We start from the raw sequence: 19,854 nt of genomic DNA, 5'->3' as shown, positions 1-19,854 counted from the left end.
GTCATTTTCTTTCTAATTGCAAGTGCATCCTATTCTTGGTGAACCTTAATCCCCTTTTCTTGGGTTGTGCCATTTGTTTCTTTTTTTCATCTACCGGTGTCTACAGTAAGTGTTATGCATAAGCATCCAGTGTGGTTTCATCCACCTCATAACCCATAGGCATGATCCATATAATTTTGGGTTGTATAGCTTCCATCATACATTCATCTTTATTAACCATAAAATATATAGTATCCTTATACTTTTCTAGGATTCATTTAGGAATTCTAGATTCATTTTTTATTTCTTCTTGGAAAGTCTTGAAAAATGCCCATAAATTAGCCTTAGCTTATCTCCTTGCCTATCCAAAATTTGACCTATCTGAGTTGCTACCAGGTAGTCAAAATCCCATTGAATCTTTCCAAAATTGGGTAGTGTTCCCAAAAAGTAAAATACCAGACAAATAACAAAAGATCCATATCGGAAAGTATTTTTCTTTTCTTGCTTGATTTTCTGGAGGTTTGTCATGAGTTCTTTTAGCATTATGGTGTAAATATCATAGTATGCATCCTCCTTAACCATTTGATGAGCAACCAAAATATTATTGCTAAAGACAGAGTTAAGTCAATTAGACTAGTAGACCTTGTAACCAATAATCATCACGGCAAACTTGACATCAATAACCCTCATAGATCGTCCATCAAAAGTAGCATCAGTGAGTTTGTTGAGTTTAGTGTTAGAAAGATTGCACCTAGGCCTGGGTACACCTCCAGCCTTGTTGAAATAGGTGACATTCTTGATTACTTCCTTTGTAATCTTGTACAGTCGGTCCAGCCAGATAAACTCTCCATTAATGCGGCTCAAATTGTATCGGACCCATTCTGCCTCATCAAAAGTGGGAAAATCCATGAACTGCGTGAAACCCTTCCTTTGCAAGTGAGCAAATTCTAGTTTCAGCTGGTTGTCAGTGATTAGTTTTCCTGTGAAAATGCAAGACAACTCATATCCTCCAAGCTCCTCAATATTGTAGTGAATGTATGCCCTAATATCTTTGGTATGAAGAATACCATGGAAAACGCTCAAAATTGCTCCCAAAGGTTCATCCAGAAGTGACTTGAAAGGATGCTTCTTGAAAATAGGTTAGGGCAGTTCTTGATTTCCACCACCAAAGGAGTCTCAATGTTCGATGAAGAAGCCATGATAACTAAATACCAAAACTAGGGTTTCTGCAAACAAAAAATACCTCAAAATACTGTTGGGAGATGAAATCATTTTGAAGATAAAATGCTTGCACAAATCACCTTTGGCTCTAAATTGCTCTGGAAATCGCTCGATCACTATGCAAAGAAAATAACTTTACTTTTCCCCTTTTATCATCGTTAACCCTAATTTTTTACTATCATAAATATTGTCAGGAAGTATTACTGGGACACATAGTCTGCGAGTAGGTTTCTGGTAAACTCCTAAAATTTCCTGAGTACCTATCCGCAATCAGAATTCTTTGACTACAAATCCAATCTGGGGTATTTGCATGCTCTTCAATGATTTTTCTCCCTAAGGAAGAGTTCCTTAGTTACTGGTTGTGTCTGCTATCAGTGTAGGACCTAATGACTCTACTAGGTGATCTGCCTGTGGTGTATCTGATCTTCTTACCCATCTTTTCTCATGATGTAATATGATGTCTTCATCTTTTTCCTTTCCCTTCTCATTTGCATTTCCATTAGTTGTCGGCGGGTTCTTACTTCTGTAATATATAGCAATATGTCCAACCTTGTTGCATGCATAACAGACAATATTGTTCTTCTGAATTGCTTAGTTAAACCCTGGATTTCCTTGATTTCCCTTTGATCTGCATTGGTTAGCATATGTCCAAATTTGCTACACGCATGACATCTTACATTTCCAAAACTGTGAATGATGTATTGTTTTGATTATTCCTATTTCTGCACTGACTAGCCATATGACTATATTTATTGCAAATAAAGCATGTACCATTGAATTTGTGAGCACTAGGCTACCTTACCGGTGATTTTTGGTTTCGACTATTGGTATGATTCTATTATCCGGATGATTGGTCTTAGTGTGCAGTACCAGAGCTTTCTCCTTCTTCATAACCAAGACCTCTCTTATCATTAGCATCTCTCTGATTCTTCTGTAGTTCATCAAATTTAGAAGAGCTATCCTTGAACTTGTCCTTGTACTCACTTGCAATGACCAAGTCATCTCTCATGATTATAATTTGTCTTTCAAGTTCTTGTTCATTGTTTCGGGACTAAGTCAACTCAAGTTTTAGCAAGTTATTCCCATGTGTCTGTCTATTGCATTCATCAAATCTATCCTTCAATGTTTAACTGGATTTTATTCATTTTTATTTTTATCCTCAATCTCCTTCCACATCCTCATGGTTAGGGCTTGCATCTCAATCTTCAAGATAGTATTCTCCTAAGTGAGTTTGTGACATTGATCCTTCATAGTATCTTTCACATCACTATTCTGATTTTGCAATTGATCACAGAGTTCCCTTCTCTTAGCCTTAACAATTGAAAGCTTTCCCTGTGATGAAATGATGTATTCTCTAGCTTGCTTTATTTTATTTTTCATTTTACTATTCTCCATATTCTCATTATTAATATCCTCAAGAACAAGTTGAAGTTGTTGTTGCAGATTGGTTTACATTGATTCCAAATTCTGGATCTTCCTCAAGTGGTTAGACTTCTTTCGAGGAACCAAGATCTAATACCAATTGTTGGAATCCAATAATACTGAGAGGGGGAGTGAATCAATGTTCTACCGATAAATTTAGTTCTCAACTTATTGCTTATTAACTGGTTAACAGTAAATAAAATTAAAGTGCATACAACAAATAACACATAAAGAGGCAAAACCATAACACCAATATTTATACGTGGAAAACCCTGCAAAGGGATAAACCATGGTGGGGCTTCTACCCACAATATCTATATACTTGATCAAGGTATACAAATACTGCATAAAGGGGATTGCACATGCAATCAGGCCAACTGCCTAGAGATCACTGCCCAAATAGAAGTCTCACTGACTTACACAGTACTACAAGACTATTACAAACAAAAGTGAACTCATAATATGCATCTAACCATGTTGGATAATTTTTGGTTCATGCTCTGATAACCTTCACTATATACCAGTTTTTTGATGCTTTGTTCTGCCCTGTTCTGCTACCAATTAAGTTGTAAATGTGAAACTGCACACAAAAGCTTCTAATCGCTGACCAAAATATATACCGATAATCCTTGAATAATTTGCAACTAAAATTCACATCTCAAAACTTGTTCCATCTATCGCTGAAAAGATCTCCTTAAATATCCTTCTAACTCCCACCATGTCGGCTTCAATAAAAAGTATAAACCTGTCAGTTGTCGGATCATAAGAAATTTCAAACATAATCCCAATGATCATGTTACCCTTCACACATTACCATAAATTCCATGAAATAAATAATCGAGGTCATAAGATCTCCTAGTCGGGTCCTATCCATTATCGGGTTCCAAATACATGTTACCGAGATCAATTACCGAGATCGGGTTTTAGCCGATTGTGAAGCGAAGTGAATGTCGGTGAAGCGTAATGAATTCTAGTTAACCCAAACAAAATAAATTAATGAATCCTGATAGAATATTTACACCTAGATATGAGTTGCCATCAATGACAACCCATAATGCCATTAACCCTTACCAGATGAGTGTCAATTGCTAACAAATATTCTTTTTTCATCTAAAGTCCTTTAGTCACTATAGACATGGTATTCATCATTACTTATTGATGATGAGATGGATGCTAATGAAGGTAGTGGTGGTGTCACTTCTCCATGATCAAATACTTGTTCCCAATGTAATGGTTTCCATTTGGAAAGAGTCTGAAATTTATACCTTATGTTCCAGTCTTGGAGATTATTGTCATATATTAATTATAGGGAAAAGAAGGATTCCCGTTTTAGTCTTGTCTTAACAATAATTCTTGTGACAATCTCCCTTCTAATTGAATATCCTGGATTTGGATTTACCTGGTTTGTGTAAATGATGTTCAATTTACATTCAATATGCAAGTTATATTCTAGTTGATATTATCTTGTTCTATGTATTACTGATTTTAAAATATAAATCTGACTATCTTCTTTTGTATGGCAGGTAAGAGGAGCATTTATTAATTTCGATGTCCTTTCTCACAAATGCCATTTGATATATATAGAAATCTGGGTACGAACAAATGACACCTTGACCGGTCATGTCTTTTAGACATGACCGATCAAGACATTACTTGATCGTGCCCCTTTGCTAATCGCAGTGATAATAAACGGTGTTTATTTAACAACTGATACCAATCGGTGTATGCTTACATTAACACCCGATAACAATTGGTGGATGCATATCTTAACACCCGATAACAATCAGTGTATGCTTATCTTAACACCTGATAACAATCGGTGTATGTTTACCTTGCCACCTGATATTAATCAGAGCATAACCCAATATCAATCGGTGTGAACTTATGTTAACATTTGATACTAATCCGATAATCATTATTATTAAATATGTTAACCGATATAAATTGGATTGTATTGGTTAACCTGATTTAATAATCGGTGAACACAAATAATGTAACCAAATTTAAATCGGGATTCTATGCTATAGGATGATAATTGATAGTTAAGCATTTGATCAAACTAAGTAGATTGATCATATACAAATGAAGAATGGTTTATCAAATGAAGGATTAATAGCTTAAAGATTTTCATCATAATTATTGATAAGATAAATGATTGAATGAGAGACTTCATGTATCTCTCATTCAATCATTTATCTTACCGAAGCTATCATGCATTAACACTCCCTCTTAGCTAGGTAAGATAAATGCAAATAATATATCAAGCATCACAATTAAAATGATAGTCAGCATTCTTTACACAATCTAACTCTTTAGAAAATCATATCACCTAATCACATGATATGAAGTATCACCTAAACACGTGATACAAATGTCCATCACGTCAATCTTGTGATGACAAGATATCACCTAAGAATGTGATATCAGTATTGCCTAAACACGCAATACTTAAGGATAATCATATGAGAAATATTAAATTTTCATCCTATTCTAGTTGTGATATGTGCACTAACACCTTATATAAGTGTTTTACCATAACACAATCATGGCACATCCATGGCACACCAGAGATCCAACATGATAACTAGTTTGGACATCATAAGATCATCACCTTATAATGTCTACATACAAGTGTTCATTATCTTGAGAGATCGTCACCTCTTAGATATGAACCCAGGGGATAAAATCCAGAATGTCCTATCATGACAAAGAAGTTTACACATTAAACATCTTATTGATATGCAAATACAAATTTACAAAGTAAATTACCATTCTATCATACCTAAACCTTTTCTAAAGTGATCAACCTTCACTCTGGAAAGAGGTTTGGTTAGAATATCTGTAGTTTGATCTCCTGTAAAAATATATTCTAATTGGATCACATTCTTGTCTACCATATCTCGCACATAGTGGTATGGAATCTTAATATGCTTGGATCTATCATGGAACACTGGATTTATTGAAAGTTTTATGCAGCTCTGATTGTCACAATGTATAACAGTGGGTTTCATAGGCTCTCCAAACAACCCCACAAGTATCTTCCTAAGCCATACTGCTTCTTGGGTAGCCATAGAAGCTGCAATGTATTTAGCCTCGATGGAGCTTTGAGCTACAGAAGACTGCTTCCTATTGATCCAAGATATCATAGTTGAACCTAGACTGAAGCAACACCCTGAAGTTCTTTTTATGTCAGTCACACTTCCAGCCCAATCTAAATCTATAAATCCATGTAGGTCTATATTAACTTTCTCATATTTGAGACCAAGGTTTAGGGTACCTTGTAGGTATCTCATAATGTGTTTTACTGCAACTAGGTGTATCTCCTTAGGTTCACACATAAACTAACTTAGAGCATTAAAAGCATAATAGATATCTCACCTTGTATTTACCAGGTACATTAGGGATCCAATCATCTATCTTTATTGAGTAGGGTCAGTGGGTTGTGACTCTGTTGCTGCTTCTTTAAGTTTATGTAAATTGGTTTCCATAGGAGAGGTCATAGGCCTACAGTTTAGCATTCTAAATCTCTTTAGAATGTCCAAGGCATACTTTCCTTGGTTGAGTATAATGTTGTCAGAATTCTGCCATACTTCCAATCCTAGGAAGTAATGAAGGAGTCCCAAGTCCTTCATATCAAATTATTTGGATAGATCTTTCTTGTATTGATCTATAAGGTGATCATTTCCTGTGATTAATAAATCATCAACATATAAAATCAATATTAGCATATCACCTTTATTTATTTTGTAGTAGAGATTAGGATCTGCATCATTCTTAGAGAAGCCTAGTCCTGAGAGATAGGTGTCAATTCTTTCATGCCAGGCCCTAGGAGCCTATTTAAGCCCATAGAGAGTTTTCTTGAATCTACACACATGAGACCTAGCATCATAAATTTCAAACCCTTCAGGTTGCTCTACGTAGACTTCTTCTGAGATCTCACCATTTATAAATGTTACCTTAACATCCATCTGGTGTACCTTCCACCCCTTTGTTGTTGCAATGGCTAATACGGCTCTTACTGATGTATGCCTGGCAATAGGTGCAAAATTTTCTTCATAATCTATTCCTTCCCTTTGTGAGAACCCTCTAGCTACAAATCTGGCCTTGTGTTTTTCAATACTGTCATCTGCAGCATGTTTGATCTTAAAAAGCCATTTAGATGAGACAATAGATTTCTTTGTTGGCCTAGGAACAATCTCCCAAACATCATTTTCATAATGGACTGATACTCTTCAGACATGACATCCTTCCATACTTGATGTTCAAGTGCATCTGATACATTATTTAGTTCGGCTTTAGAGAGATCATTCATAAGTGCAACATAGCTAGTGAATTTATTAGGCCTTTTGCTTTCACTGAAGGTCCCTGAAGGATCAAAAAACTTTTGAGCTTCTGCTACAGTCTGGGTGGCCCACAGTGGTCTTTTCTTGTAGTTTTCTCTAGGTGGACTTTGAGTTTCACTTATATTTTCCTTAGGATTCTCCCTCTGAAGCTCAGGAGTGGGATCTTTATCTATGCTAGGGTATCCTACAAGGATTCCCCTTTTCCAGAAGGCTCTAATTTTAATCTTTTCTCCCTAGGTACATGAATATACATAGGACATCCAAATATCCTAAGGTGGCTAATATCAGGTTTTGATTTAGTAAAGACTTCCTCAGGGGTCTTATCTCCAAGATGGGAGTGAGGACATCTGTTTTAGATATATACAGCAATGCTAGTTGCTTCTGCCCAAAGATTGACATTTAGATTCTGATCAAGAATCATAGCTTTGGCAGCTTCAACAATTGTCCTATTTTTCCTCTCAGCTACCCCATTTTGTTGAGGGTTATAAGGTATTGTTAACTCCCTCTTAATCCCTGAATTTTTACAAAACTCTTTAAATAATTCTGATGTGTATTCCCCCCATTATCAGTTCTTAGGGTTTTAATTTTATTTCCTAAATAGTTCTCTGTTAGTGATTTGAATTCTTTAAACCTATTAAGGATCTCTTCTGATTCTTTACATTTCAGAAAGTAGATCCAAGTTTTCCTAGAGTAGTCATCAACAAATATTACATAATACAAAAATCCCCCCAATGAAGGTATGGGCATGGGTCCACATACATCAGAATGAACTGACTCTAAAATTTTACTTGTTTTCCTAGTACTATTCTAAAAAGCACCCTTACCATTTTTACCTAGGGAACATCCTTTGCATGCCCCTAAATTATGTTTCTTTAACTTAGGTAGACCTATGACAAGGTCTCCCATTGATGATAAAGCTCTAAAATTTAGGTGGCCTAGTCTTCTATGCTAGACTTCATTATCATTTGTAGTTTCATGGATTAGGACTAAGTTGGGCTCTGTGCATAGCTCATACTAGTAGCCTTGTCTTTGACCAATCATTTTAGCTTTCTTGATGGATGAATTCTTTGGCCAAGCCAATACTCTGTTGTCCTTGAAGGTCACTCTGTATCCATTGTCCTCTAGTGCTGATATTGAGACTAGATTTTTCTTGATGCTGGAACATATAGTACTCCTTTAATTTGTAATGATACACCTTACTTTAGTTTGATGGTGTAGGGTTCCAACTCCTTTGACTGGATGTGTAGAGTCATCTCCGATAATTACTTCCTCATCATTCTTTTCTTTCATGGAGTCTAGCACTTCTCTAAATTCTGTAATGTGTCTGGATGAGCCACTGTCCCATAGTTAACTTTGTTTGATGCTTGGTTTGTGAGTGTTGAATAGAGTACATAATTCTTGGGGTCCTCTTCCCTTTTAGATTTTCCTGTTTTGGCAAATGTGGCTTGCCTAGCTCTTTCTGGACATTTGGCAACATAGTGCCCAAATTTGTCACATATGTAACATTGAATCTGAGAGAGGTCCCTTTTGAAGGTGTTCTTTCCATGACGGCCTTTTCTCTTCCTAAATTGTTTCTACTTGCTTTTCTTGTTTGAGTTCGTATTTAGAACTTGGAGATCTTCATCTATATTCTTTTGCTTGATCCCTTTCTTATTTTGCCTTGATTCCTCTTGGAGACAGTCAGCCTTTAACCTATCGAATTTTGGAAATTCACCCCTTGCACTGATGCCTTGGATGAATGTTTCCCATATGCTAGGCAACCCATCTAGAGCAATGAGTGTTAATTCTTTGCTTTGGATCTCATATCCAAGGATTTTCAATTCATCCCTTAGGGCTGATATTCGCATGAAGTAAGCATTAACTGATTCTCCTTTGATCATGGCGATGTGATTTATTTGTCTTTTTAAAGCCAAGGCTCTGCTGGCATTAGATATCTCAAATGCATCTTCAAGTGCTTTGAACTTGTTGTAGGTTGTTTCATGTTTCCTTATGATGGGCATGATATTATTTCTTACCCCATCAACTATGATTTTGATGGCCTTGTCATTTCCTTCTCTCCAAGATGTTTTGTTAGGTTTTGTCTCAGGTTCTGCAGTTTTAGTTTTTACAAATGATTCGACTTTATTTTTCTTTAGAATCATCTAAATTCTAAACTTCCATGCTGAGAAGTCATCACCTCCTCCAAGTCTATCTTCAAATCTGATAGTGCTAGCCATTAGAATAATTGTGATGTTGAATATATGCTTGCTTTGAATCTTTCACAAAATTGAATAGCCTCAGGTTCAATTTAACTATAGCTCTGATACCATGTAATTGATGTTCAATTTACATTCAATATGCAAGTTATATTCTAGTTGATATTATCTTGTTCTATGTATTACTGATTTTAAAATATAAATCTAACTATCTTCTTTTGTATGGCAAGTGAGAGGAGCATTTATTAATTTTGATGTCCTTTCTCACAAATGCCATTTGATATATATAGCAAGCTAGGTGCGATCAAGCAATGCCTTGACCGGTCATGTCTTTTAGACATGACCGATCAAGACATTACTTGATCGTGCCCCTTTGCTAATTGCAGTGATAATAAATGGTGTTTATTTAACAACCGATACCAATAGGTGTATGCTTACATTAACACCCGATAACAATCGGTGGATGCTTATCTTAACCGATAACAATCAATGTATGCTTGTCTTAACACCCGATAACAATCAGCATATGTTTACCTTGCCACCCAATATTAATCGAAGCATAACCCGATATCAATCGGTGTGAACTTATATTAACATTTGATACTAATCTAATAATCATTATTATTAAATATGTTAACCGATATAAATTGGATTGTATTGGTTAACCCGATTTAAAAATCGATGAACACAAATAATGTAACCAATATTAAATCGGGATTCTATGCTATAGGATGATAATTGATAGTTAAGCATTTGATCGAACTAAGTAGACTGATCATATACAAATAAAGAATGGTTTATCAAATGAAGGATTAATAGCTTGAATTTTTTCATCATAATTATCGATAGGATAAATGATTGAATGAGAGACTTCATTTATCTCTCATTCAATCATTTATCTTACTGAAGCTATCATGCATTAACAGTTTGGTCCAACATAAGTAAAGAAATCTTATATTTCTTGTGTTATTGGTGCAGAACAACTAACCAACCATGTGAAAAAGGGTCTTCTAATCAAGTCTAACAATGATAGATATTGGTGTTCTATTTTAATTCTCATAATTGAGAATTCACCATAATTTTCACTGGTTATAATTGGTTCATAAATACACCATAAATGTGATAGTGTGTCTTCTTCATAGAGTGCATGATCTAGATATTTCTTATTAGTACCTTTTAGGAGAATTATTCTTTGGACGCTCTAATTTATTGTCTGGAAATAGACATCAAATTCCTAATTGATCAAGAATCCTGGATTAGAAGAAGGATTAGCTAGATTTTGCATGAATACTCTAGGTACTTTCCTACCGAGAAAATCAGTGACAATATTTTCTTTCCCTAGGATATGTTGAGCTTTATAGTTGAATTGATTTAAACATTATTGTCATCTAACATATTTCCCTCGACCATCCTTTCTACCATGGTCTTTTTCTTTGAATGTCAGGAATCTGGTGCAATTAGTTCTGATTATGTATTTCTTTAAGTGCATCAATTTTAGGGCAAATTTCTTTAGGTTCTTAATGATCCCATAGATTTCTTTATTAGAAGAAATCCATTTTCTAACTTCTACTAGGAAAACACCACTAGCATATTTTGTATTAAATTGTTTTCCATCCTTAACAAAACAAAGGTGTCCACCCCATGCATATTTTGAAGCATCTGCATGTATAAAATAAAGCCTTCAGTTGTCGGAACATGTAAAACAAGTAGATTCTAAATCTTCTGTTGTATCTTCTTAATGCTTCATCATGGCTTGGTCCCCATTGTGGTTTGTTCTTCGTGAGAAGTTGTTGTAATGGTTCTCTATAAAAACCAGCACCTGGATAGAAATTATTTACATAATTTAACATTCCTAAAGATCCTTGCAGCTCCTTAGTATTAGGAGGAGGCTGAAATTCAAGGATTTTATTTTTAATATGAGGTTGAACCTCAATTTTTTCCAGCATTAACAATCATTCCTAAAAATTTACAAGAGTCTGATCACCATTGAATTTTAGAGAGGGAGAAGACATTCCTTGAATTTAAAGCTAGCCTATAGAAGATTTCTGGATGAGACTTATGCTCATCAAATTCTTTACTAAAAATAAGAATATCATCTATATACATAGGAAATCTTCACAGACACGAAAAAAAATATTCATTCTTTCTTGGAAATAAGGAGCATTCATTAAACCAAAAGGCATTAATGTCCATTCATAATGTCCAAAAGGGAAGCTAAATGGATTCTTATATTAGTCTTCTTTCTTCACTCTCATCTAGTAGAAACCTTATTTGCAATCAAATTGAGAAAATACCTTTGCATTATCAACCTTTTCTAATAAATAGGTCTTACCTAGAATTGGATAAGGGAAGGGAATTGTTATTGCATTTAATGGCCTATAATTTATAACTATTCTTTTATTTTTCCTTCTTTTTTCAAATTCTTTGCAAACCATAAATGCATAACAGTTAAAATCATATTGAGGATGCACAATATACTTCCCTCTTTTGATTTCTTTGATTTATTCTTGCATATGTGGATAATCATGAGCTGGAATTGGTATCTTTTTCCCACTTTTGATCTTAGAATCAGGTTTTAGTTTGATCTCCATCTCTAGAATCTCCTTTGTTGGCAATTGACACTCATCCGGTGGTCTTCGGTGATTTCTGGTGGTTTTTGGTGGACAATTATTGGTTTAGGGTTGTCATTGATGGCAACGCTTCTTGGAGATCCGATCTGGAAATCGTAATTCATCTTATCCGAAAGTAGGTGTTAACCAGTAGCGTGCTAATCGGTATTTTAGGAAGAACAGAGCATTTTGGGTTTGGATACTTTCTGATGATTGTGGTGCATTGAAACATATTCTTGTTGATTGGGCTGACTTAGATACATTATTTTATTATCATTTTAGTGATCTGCATTTATCTTTTTGGATCCAATCAAGCTGACATGTATCTACATGATACACCTTCAGGCCGATATAATGTATAATCTATTTTGTGATTACTGGCATATAATTTTGGTGTGGGCGATCTTTTTGGTGAAAGGTGTAAATGTATGCAAGCGAGAGTTTGATCAAAAATTTGTTTTGGCATAGTTTCACGCCTGCATTCTTGATCTGGTAGCTGAATGAGAGTATGGAGTAGAACAGAGAAGGTGATCCAGTCAATGTTTTTGCACTCAATTGAAACTCATCCAAGCATAGTAGATGTTATTTCAGATTTCATAAATTATAATTGATTAATGTAATAGTTGTGTAAGTCAATGAGACTTCCTTGAAGGTTGTAGCCTTCCGAGTTATTGAATTGAGCAGTGAGCTCTAGGCAGTGTTCCTGAATGCTTGTGTATTCCCATTTTATAATATTGTTTTGCTACTAGCCATAGTGGAATAATAATGTGGGTTCAAATCCCATTGTGGTTTTTCCGATTTGGGTTTCCACGTAAAAATCTGGTGTTATGATCTTGTGGTTGTTTGCTTCATGTTTCTGCATTTCAGTTTTAAGTGTTTGCTTTTGGTGGTTAAAAGTTAAGTTTAAAAATATGTCAACTGGCATATCACTGATTCACCCCCCCCCCCCCCCGCCTCTCAGTGATGTCTGATTCCAATAATTGGTATTAGAGCCTAGTTCCTTCGAGGAAGCTTAACCGCTTGAGGAAGATTTGAGGGATTGATTCAATGGATTCCAGTTTTTCAGAGACGACTCAGTGTGGCACTTGATGATCTTGATGCAGCTAGAAATGACATCTGTATCCTGAAGAGCCTGAAGGTTGCTGATGATTTTATTAATGACCCAAAGGATCAAGCAAACATCTCTAGATAGAAGAGAAAGGAATTGATGGACAAGTTGAAGGAGAAAGAAGAACAAATTATGGAATACCAAGATAAAGCTGATGAAGTTAACAAGCTTGAAAGAGAGAATGTTACTTTGAAGAACGAGATGCAATCCATTGTGATGGGGTCAACTAAGGAAATTGAGGATCGGAAGAAGAATGAAGAAAATCTAGCACAATCATTGAAGGAAAGAGTAGATGAATGCTTTAGGCTTACCTATGAGAATGATCAATTGAAGCTTGAGATGACATAGTCAAGAAATAATGGTCAAGAACTTGAAAGACGGATTGTTGCCTTAAGGGATGAACTTGCTATTGCTAATGAGTACAAAGAAAAATTCAAAGCTATCTCAGCAAGGCTTGATGAGATGTTGAAAAGTCAGAGACATGGAAAGGACATGCGAGGACTTGGATTTGAGAAAGGTGAATCCTCTAGATTTGGACAAGGCAATACAAAACCTGATCAAAAGAAGAGAAAGAATCCAGAAATGTGACCTTTGTGCTGCATAATAAAGATATCAGGGCCTATATTCACTGTGACCTTGAAGAGCTTGGAAATATAGAAATGTTGGATCTTTACAACAAGCATTTGGTTGATGATTTGGGGAATCTCAAACCTAAGTATAAGGTGCTTCAAGAAAAGGGTTTCTTTTAGTTCATGCATTTTCTAGTTGTTTGATGAGGCATAATGGATCTAGTATATTCTTAGTCAAGTGCATGATGAGTTCATTTGGCTTGATAGGCCACACCAAATCACCAAGCAGGTGATCATTGTTGTGATAGGCTTAGTACAAAACCAGTGATTTGCCCAGTTTGAGGAAAGTGTCAAATGACATGGTCATAGCCACCACATGATCAAAATATGATAGAAATCCATGACTAATAATGATATTTTAGAGAATAATGTGAAATTTGCATCAATGGTAGTTGGCTACAAGGTTTACCAATACAGTAGGTACAACTCTATCTCTGATACTGCTATATACTCTGCATACCAGATGCTTAAGGAAGATAAAAAGGTATGATTTTTGCACTACCCTCTTGAATGAATTGTTGAGTAATCTGAAGAAGATCAAGCGGGATAAGAATAACACATTTAAATATGGGACACTTCTTATTTGCCTAGCCTTATTCTTCTTGAATGAGATACTTGGTATCAAAGGTAAGGTCGAATGGGCCTTTGATAGACCAGTGGCCATGCATATCAAAAAGGGATTATGGGGATTTGGAGATGCTACCATGAGGATATCTACCCTCTAGGGTTACTTCAAAACCTTCCAAGGAGAAATGAAGACTAGGGAAAGGATCCCTAAGGAGGTTGTTGAAAAATATGAGCAAACCATTTGCTTCATGGTTGACAAGGATCAGTGTCTAATGGAAGCAATGGATTATCGGATAGAATGGATCATGCCCATGGGGTATGAAGTTGACAATGTTACACTTGAGGCGTATGCCTAACACCTACTAAGTCAACTGATGGATCCCAAAGAAGGGAGATTTGGTACATTAAAGGAGAAAGACCTCAATCTGCATATGCAATTCACTACTCCTTCCCAAAAAAGAAAGGTTACTAAGATGGCAGAGGAAGTAGTTGCTCAGATGAGTTTCACCAAGGAGGAGGTGAAGAAAGCAAGGGAGAAATATGCGCAGAAAGAGACTAAGTTTTCTCCTACTTTGGTAGCACAACCTGCAAAACCTAGCCCATCCAAAAAAGGTGTTTTGAATCAAAAAGAGAAGCCCAAAAGAACCTATGTTGTAGTATCTTAGGTGGCCTCAAAAACTGAGTCTCGGAAGGAGGCAGGAAAGGTGAAGAAGAAGGGAGAGTTTGTTAGACTGGTGAGGAAGCCGCAGTCTGATGGAGCCCAGCAAAGCAAAAAGGCTAAATCAGATCCTATCCCTATCTCAAGGCCCAAGAGAGAAAGGAAAGTCAAGACTCAACCGGAGTCTAGTGCACATCAAGGTAAATATGAATCTATTCCCTCAGTGATAGTAGATCAGTTAATAGACGAGATAATAGTTGATGGAAATTTAAAGAACATTGGAGCTTGCTATGAAAATTTTGATGAAGATAAAAGAAAAGTTGAGGAAGTAGTTGTATTATATTTACATAATTTTAGTAAAACATTAATTAATTTAGAAAAGACTATTCCAAAGGATTTATATAGTTTGATAGATGCTAGAAGGATGACTGCAACCAAGATTGATAAGGAGATGAAGGAGAGATAATTGATAAATGTATGCACCTATGTTTCACAAAGTGAAGCTAAAAGATTGATTGAAGAGGCAAATAGGAAGGAATTTAGAAGTAAAAATAGGATCAATAGATTGATGATTGAAAATGTAGAGGAGGTGAGGAAAGAGATAGAGGAGATATGAAAGAAGATAATTGCAAATGACCCTCTCTACAAGGATGCATTCAAACTATCTCAGTCGAAAGATAAGCAAGGTATTTCTAAAAGTCAGAAGGTTGAGACTCAGTCTGAAGATCAACCAGAAGACCAAGGTAATACCACACTTGATGCTGAGACCAGTGATACTCCTTCGGTGGTAGATAGCTCTACAGCCCCTGTGATTCAACAAGTTGATATTACACCAAGTGGTGACACTGGTGCAATAGACAAAGGGGATAAGAGAGAAAAGAAGGATGCTAAGACAACAGAGGCTAAGGCTACTAAGGTAGATAAAGGTAAAGGTATAGCTAATCGAGAAATTTCCACTCCTCCAGTTACAGGGACATTGCCTCAGATTCCTATTAGTCTTGATGGCTCTGTTGATCTTGGGAAGATGTCTCCTACTAAGAAGCTTATGCTCGTAGTTGTTGTACAAGATCTAACTAGCCAAGATCTGGTGAAGTCTGAATCAGAGGATAAGAAGCTAATTTTGATGTCAATAGATGTTTTGTAGAAGATGGCCCCTAATGTACAGATAGATTCAAATAACAGCCCCTCTGATAAATTGTTACAGTTAATTACCAGTTTTGCTTATTTGGAGAAGACGGCTACGTAGAAATTTTTTGATAAATTCAAGGATGTTAGGAAGAGAACATTCTCAAAGATGATTGAGGATGATAGGGTGGGACTAAATAAGAGATTGGAGATTATTTATGACACATTGTCAGAAGCAAATAAATTATATAAATCTTGCCTAATTTTTCCCAAATTCACTATTGATATTGATAAGCAGATAGGTGTTTGCCAAGGTAAATTTGCTAGAATTTCTCAGTCCTTTGATCCTAATGTAACATTAACCAAAAGTGTTGAAGGAAAGATTATATCCTTACATGATTAGATCTCCAGCCTTTAAGTAGACAATGAGAAAATTTTGAAGAAAGTAGGTGAACTCCGAAAGTTGATTCCCACCCAGTTGGACACCATATTAAGAAATTAGGTGGATTGTATGAAGGAGATGGCCCGACCTGTATCATCAGATTTAAGAGAGTTAAAAATTCATGCCACTGTATTTCTTGCATTTATCATAGTTCTGGACAACTTGAAGAGTGGGTGGTATACTCACCTAGGATTTTTGAAGATTGTTTATGCTAACCTCTTCAAGTATTTATAAAGTATTTTTCATCTGTATATAAATTTTGGACAACACCCCATCTTTTGCATTATTGTCAAAGGGGGAGAGATAAGGTGAAAAATATATAGGATGATTGTGTATGGAGTGTATGGTTTTAGTTGTTTATCTAAGGGGTAGCCTTATAATTCTTTCATTCTTGATCTGGTGTACAGGTTTCATATGTTTCAACACAGCCATTTTTCAGGTGTTGCCATTAATGCCAAAGGGGGAGTGTTGGCAATTGACACTCATTTGGTGGTCTCCAATGATTTCTAGTGGATGATTATTGGGTTAAGCTTGTCATTGATGGTAAATATTCTTGGAGATCCAATCTAGCGGTCATAATTCATCTTATCCGGAAGTAGGTATTAACCGGTAGCGTGCTAACTTGTATTTCAAGAATAATGGAGCATTTTTGGCTCTAGATTCTTTCCGGTGATTGTGGTGCATTGAAACATGTTCTTATTGATTGGGCCAACTTACATACATTATTTCATAATCATTTTGGTGATCCACATTTATCTTTTTGGATCTAGTCAAGCTGACATGATCTATAACCTATTTTGTGATTATCGATATCTAAGTTTGGTGTGGGCAATCTTTTTGGTGAAAGGTGTGAATGTATACGAGCGAGAGGTGATTGAGAATCCATTTTGGCATAGTTTCACATGCGCATTATTGATCTAATAGTTGACTGAGACTATGTACAGTGCAGAACATAGCAGAACAAAGAAGGTAATCTAGACAGTCTTTTTGCACTCAACCAGAACTCATCCAAGCATAGTAGATGATATTTTAGAGTTCATACATTGCAATTCATCACTGTAATAGTTGTGTAAGTTAGTGAGACTTCCTTGAAGATTGTAGCCTTCCAAGTTATTGTAATTGAGCAATGAGCTCTAGGAAGTATGCCTGAATGCCTGTGTATTCCCATTTTGTAATATTCTTTTAGTTTCCATGTCAAAATCTGGTGTTATGATCTTGTGGTTTTTTACTTCATGTTTCTGCATTTCATTTTTAAGTGTTTTCTTCAGGTGGTTAAAAGTTAAGTTTAAAGATCTGTCAACTGGTAGATCACTAATTCACCCCCCCCCTCTCAGTGATCCCTGATTCCACCATCCTTGTCCTAGAACATTGGAGGATCTTTTGAGAAAACACCTTTAATAATAGCAATTTTTAATTCTAGTAGAGGTTCAACTATCTAGATCCTTCTTATGGCTGGATATTTTTCAAATGTATATACAAGTTTTGGAGTACTTAGTTTTTCACCATTCAAGGTAAACATGATACTCTTCTTGGTAAAACCATAAAGTGTATGTTTGTCAATGATATATTCTCCTATTAGAACATTTATAGGAATCTATTTCATGGAAAAGAAGTCACATTTGAATTTCTTTCCTTCCAATTCTACTACTTGTTGATGACTATACTTGTCACTGTTGAATTCATTCCCTTGAACATCATAAGAAGTGTGTAGTTTTCTGAGTCAGTTGTTCCCAATTGTTGACAACTTGTTCTTTACAAAAGGATGCTCCACTACCAATCTGAGCATCATATTGTTTTCCATTATTATCATTCTTATGTACAGAGAAAATTTTCCTGTAAGGATATGTACTAAATATTGTGGCTCTAATTGTGACTTGGGTTCTAGTAGGATAGATATAACCTTCGAACATTTGCAAGATCTTCTATAAATGGAGGGAATTATTCATTCATCTTTGTATTCTTCTTAGATGTAAGAAATAAATTTAGTATGGCTTAGACTAGAGTAGGATGTACTAGGGACATCTAATTCTTCTTCAATTATCACAGATGGACAAAATTGAATATTACAATCACACATTCTGAGACATGGTTGTTCTTGAGAAAATTGAGAAATAGCTTGTATAATAGGATTATCAGGTATAGATTTTTTATTGAATTTCCTTTCTCCTCTTCTTTCTATTAAAGGAATAAATATTGATGGTTTAATACATACTTGGGGAATCTCTTCTTCGAAAGGGTTAAATTCTTGAAATTCTATTTGGAGGTCTTGATTTTACAAGGCTGATTGTTGGAATGGTGGTTGGTAAGTCATGATAGGAGACCTTGGTTGTTGTTGCTGAAAAAGGTAAATTATATTTGTTGTTGCACCCTCTTCCTTGATATCCCCTTCTTTTTTCTTGTCTTGTCTAGTTCACTAATACAGTGGGGAATTCATCAATTTCTTCATCTTTAAGTTGTTTTTTAGTTTCTTCTAGTGTAGTAGTAAGGTTGTCTAAAGAAACTTCATCTTCTTCATCATCTACAACATCCCACCATGTTGTTGTTGAAGGATTAGAATATACTCCTTTTACTGCTTTATTTTGACAAGAACAATCTGGTCCTTTGTGCCCTAGTTTGTTACAGATATAACAAATAATATTTTGTCCCTATGGGCAAGGATGAGAGAATTTGCACAAATATTTGTTCTTGGGTGCATAAGAATTTCTTTTTTTTGAAAGTCCTTTTCTGGAAATGGACTTTTCTCTTGCTATGTTGCTTATGGATTTTGCAATGTGATTTTGTAAAAGGGTTACATACGTAGGAATCAATAAAAGTAGGGTCAATCCTTTGTGCTTCATATTTTGTAAACTCTATAAATTTTAATATATGAACTCTATAAAATTGAATCAAAATAGTAATAGGACAATCTTGTAGATTAAGATTGCATAAATCAAGATGTCCGATCACTCTATTTGAAAGATTGTATGGCAGTCCTTCAAGATATTATGTTTTTTCCATTTCAATTTGCTTTTCATCCCTCAACTGATATAGAAGTTGTCTGAAATCGTTTGAGTATTCTGTAAAGTCTTTCAAATCACAACATTTTATCTACAAAATATTTTTTATAATTCTTTCTTTTTTGTTGACAGCTTCAAGATAAAATTCATTAACCATTTCATCCATTAGGCACTTAAGAGGATCAAGATGTTCTTGCCTATGGGTAGTTTTCCCTATTTGAGGATTAGCAACTACTTGGGTTATGACCTTTTGATAGACGTTTACATCCTTATCTGCATTAGAGTTGTTGGTCCACCAATCTCTAACAATACCCCACAAATAATTGGTAGCAAATTTATAAGTAGTTACTTGATCAATTCCTGAAAGAGTTCCTATTATCAAAAACGTATTGGTCCAAGCTTCCATTTTTTGGCGAGGATTTTCATCTTGGTCTATGTCTAAATACCAAGGTTGTATGCTACAACTTGTCCAAATCATTATCAATCTATCAGTAGATTTTTTGGCTTTTTTTGTTGAATTTGAAAGAGATTTGGATTGCCAGAGCAGTTTTTTCTGGTTT

The sequence above is a fragment of the Cryptomeria japonica genome, chromosome 6 (genome assembly GCF_030272615.1).
Source record: "Cryptomeria japonica chromosome 6, Sugi_1.0, whole genome shotgun sequence".
Classification (NCBI taxonomy): Eukaryota; Viridiplantae; Streptophyta; class Pinopsida; order Cupressales; family Cupressaceae; genus Cryptomeria; species Cryptomeria japonica.
This window is presented reverse-complemented; position numbering follows the sequence as displayed.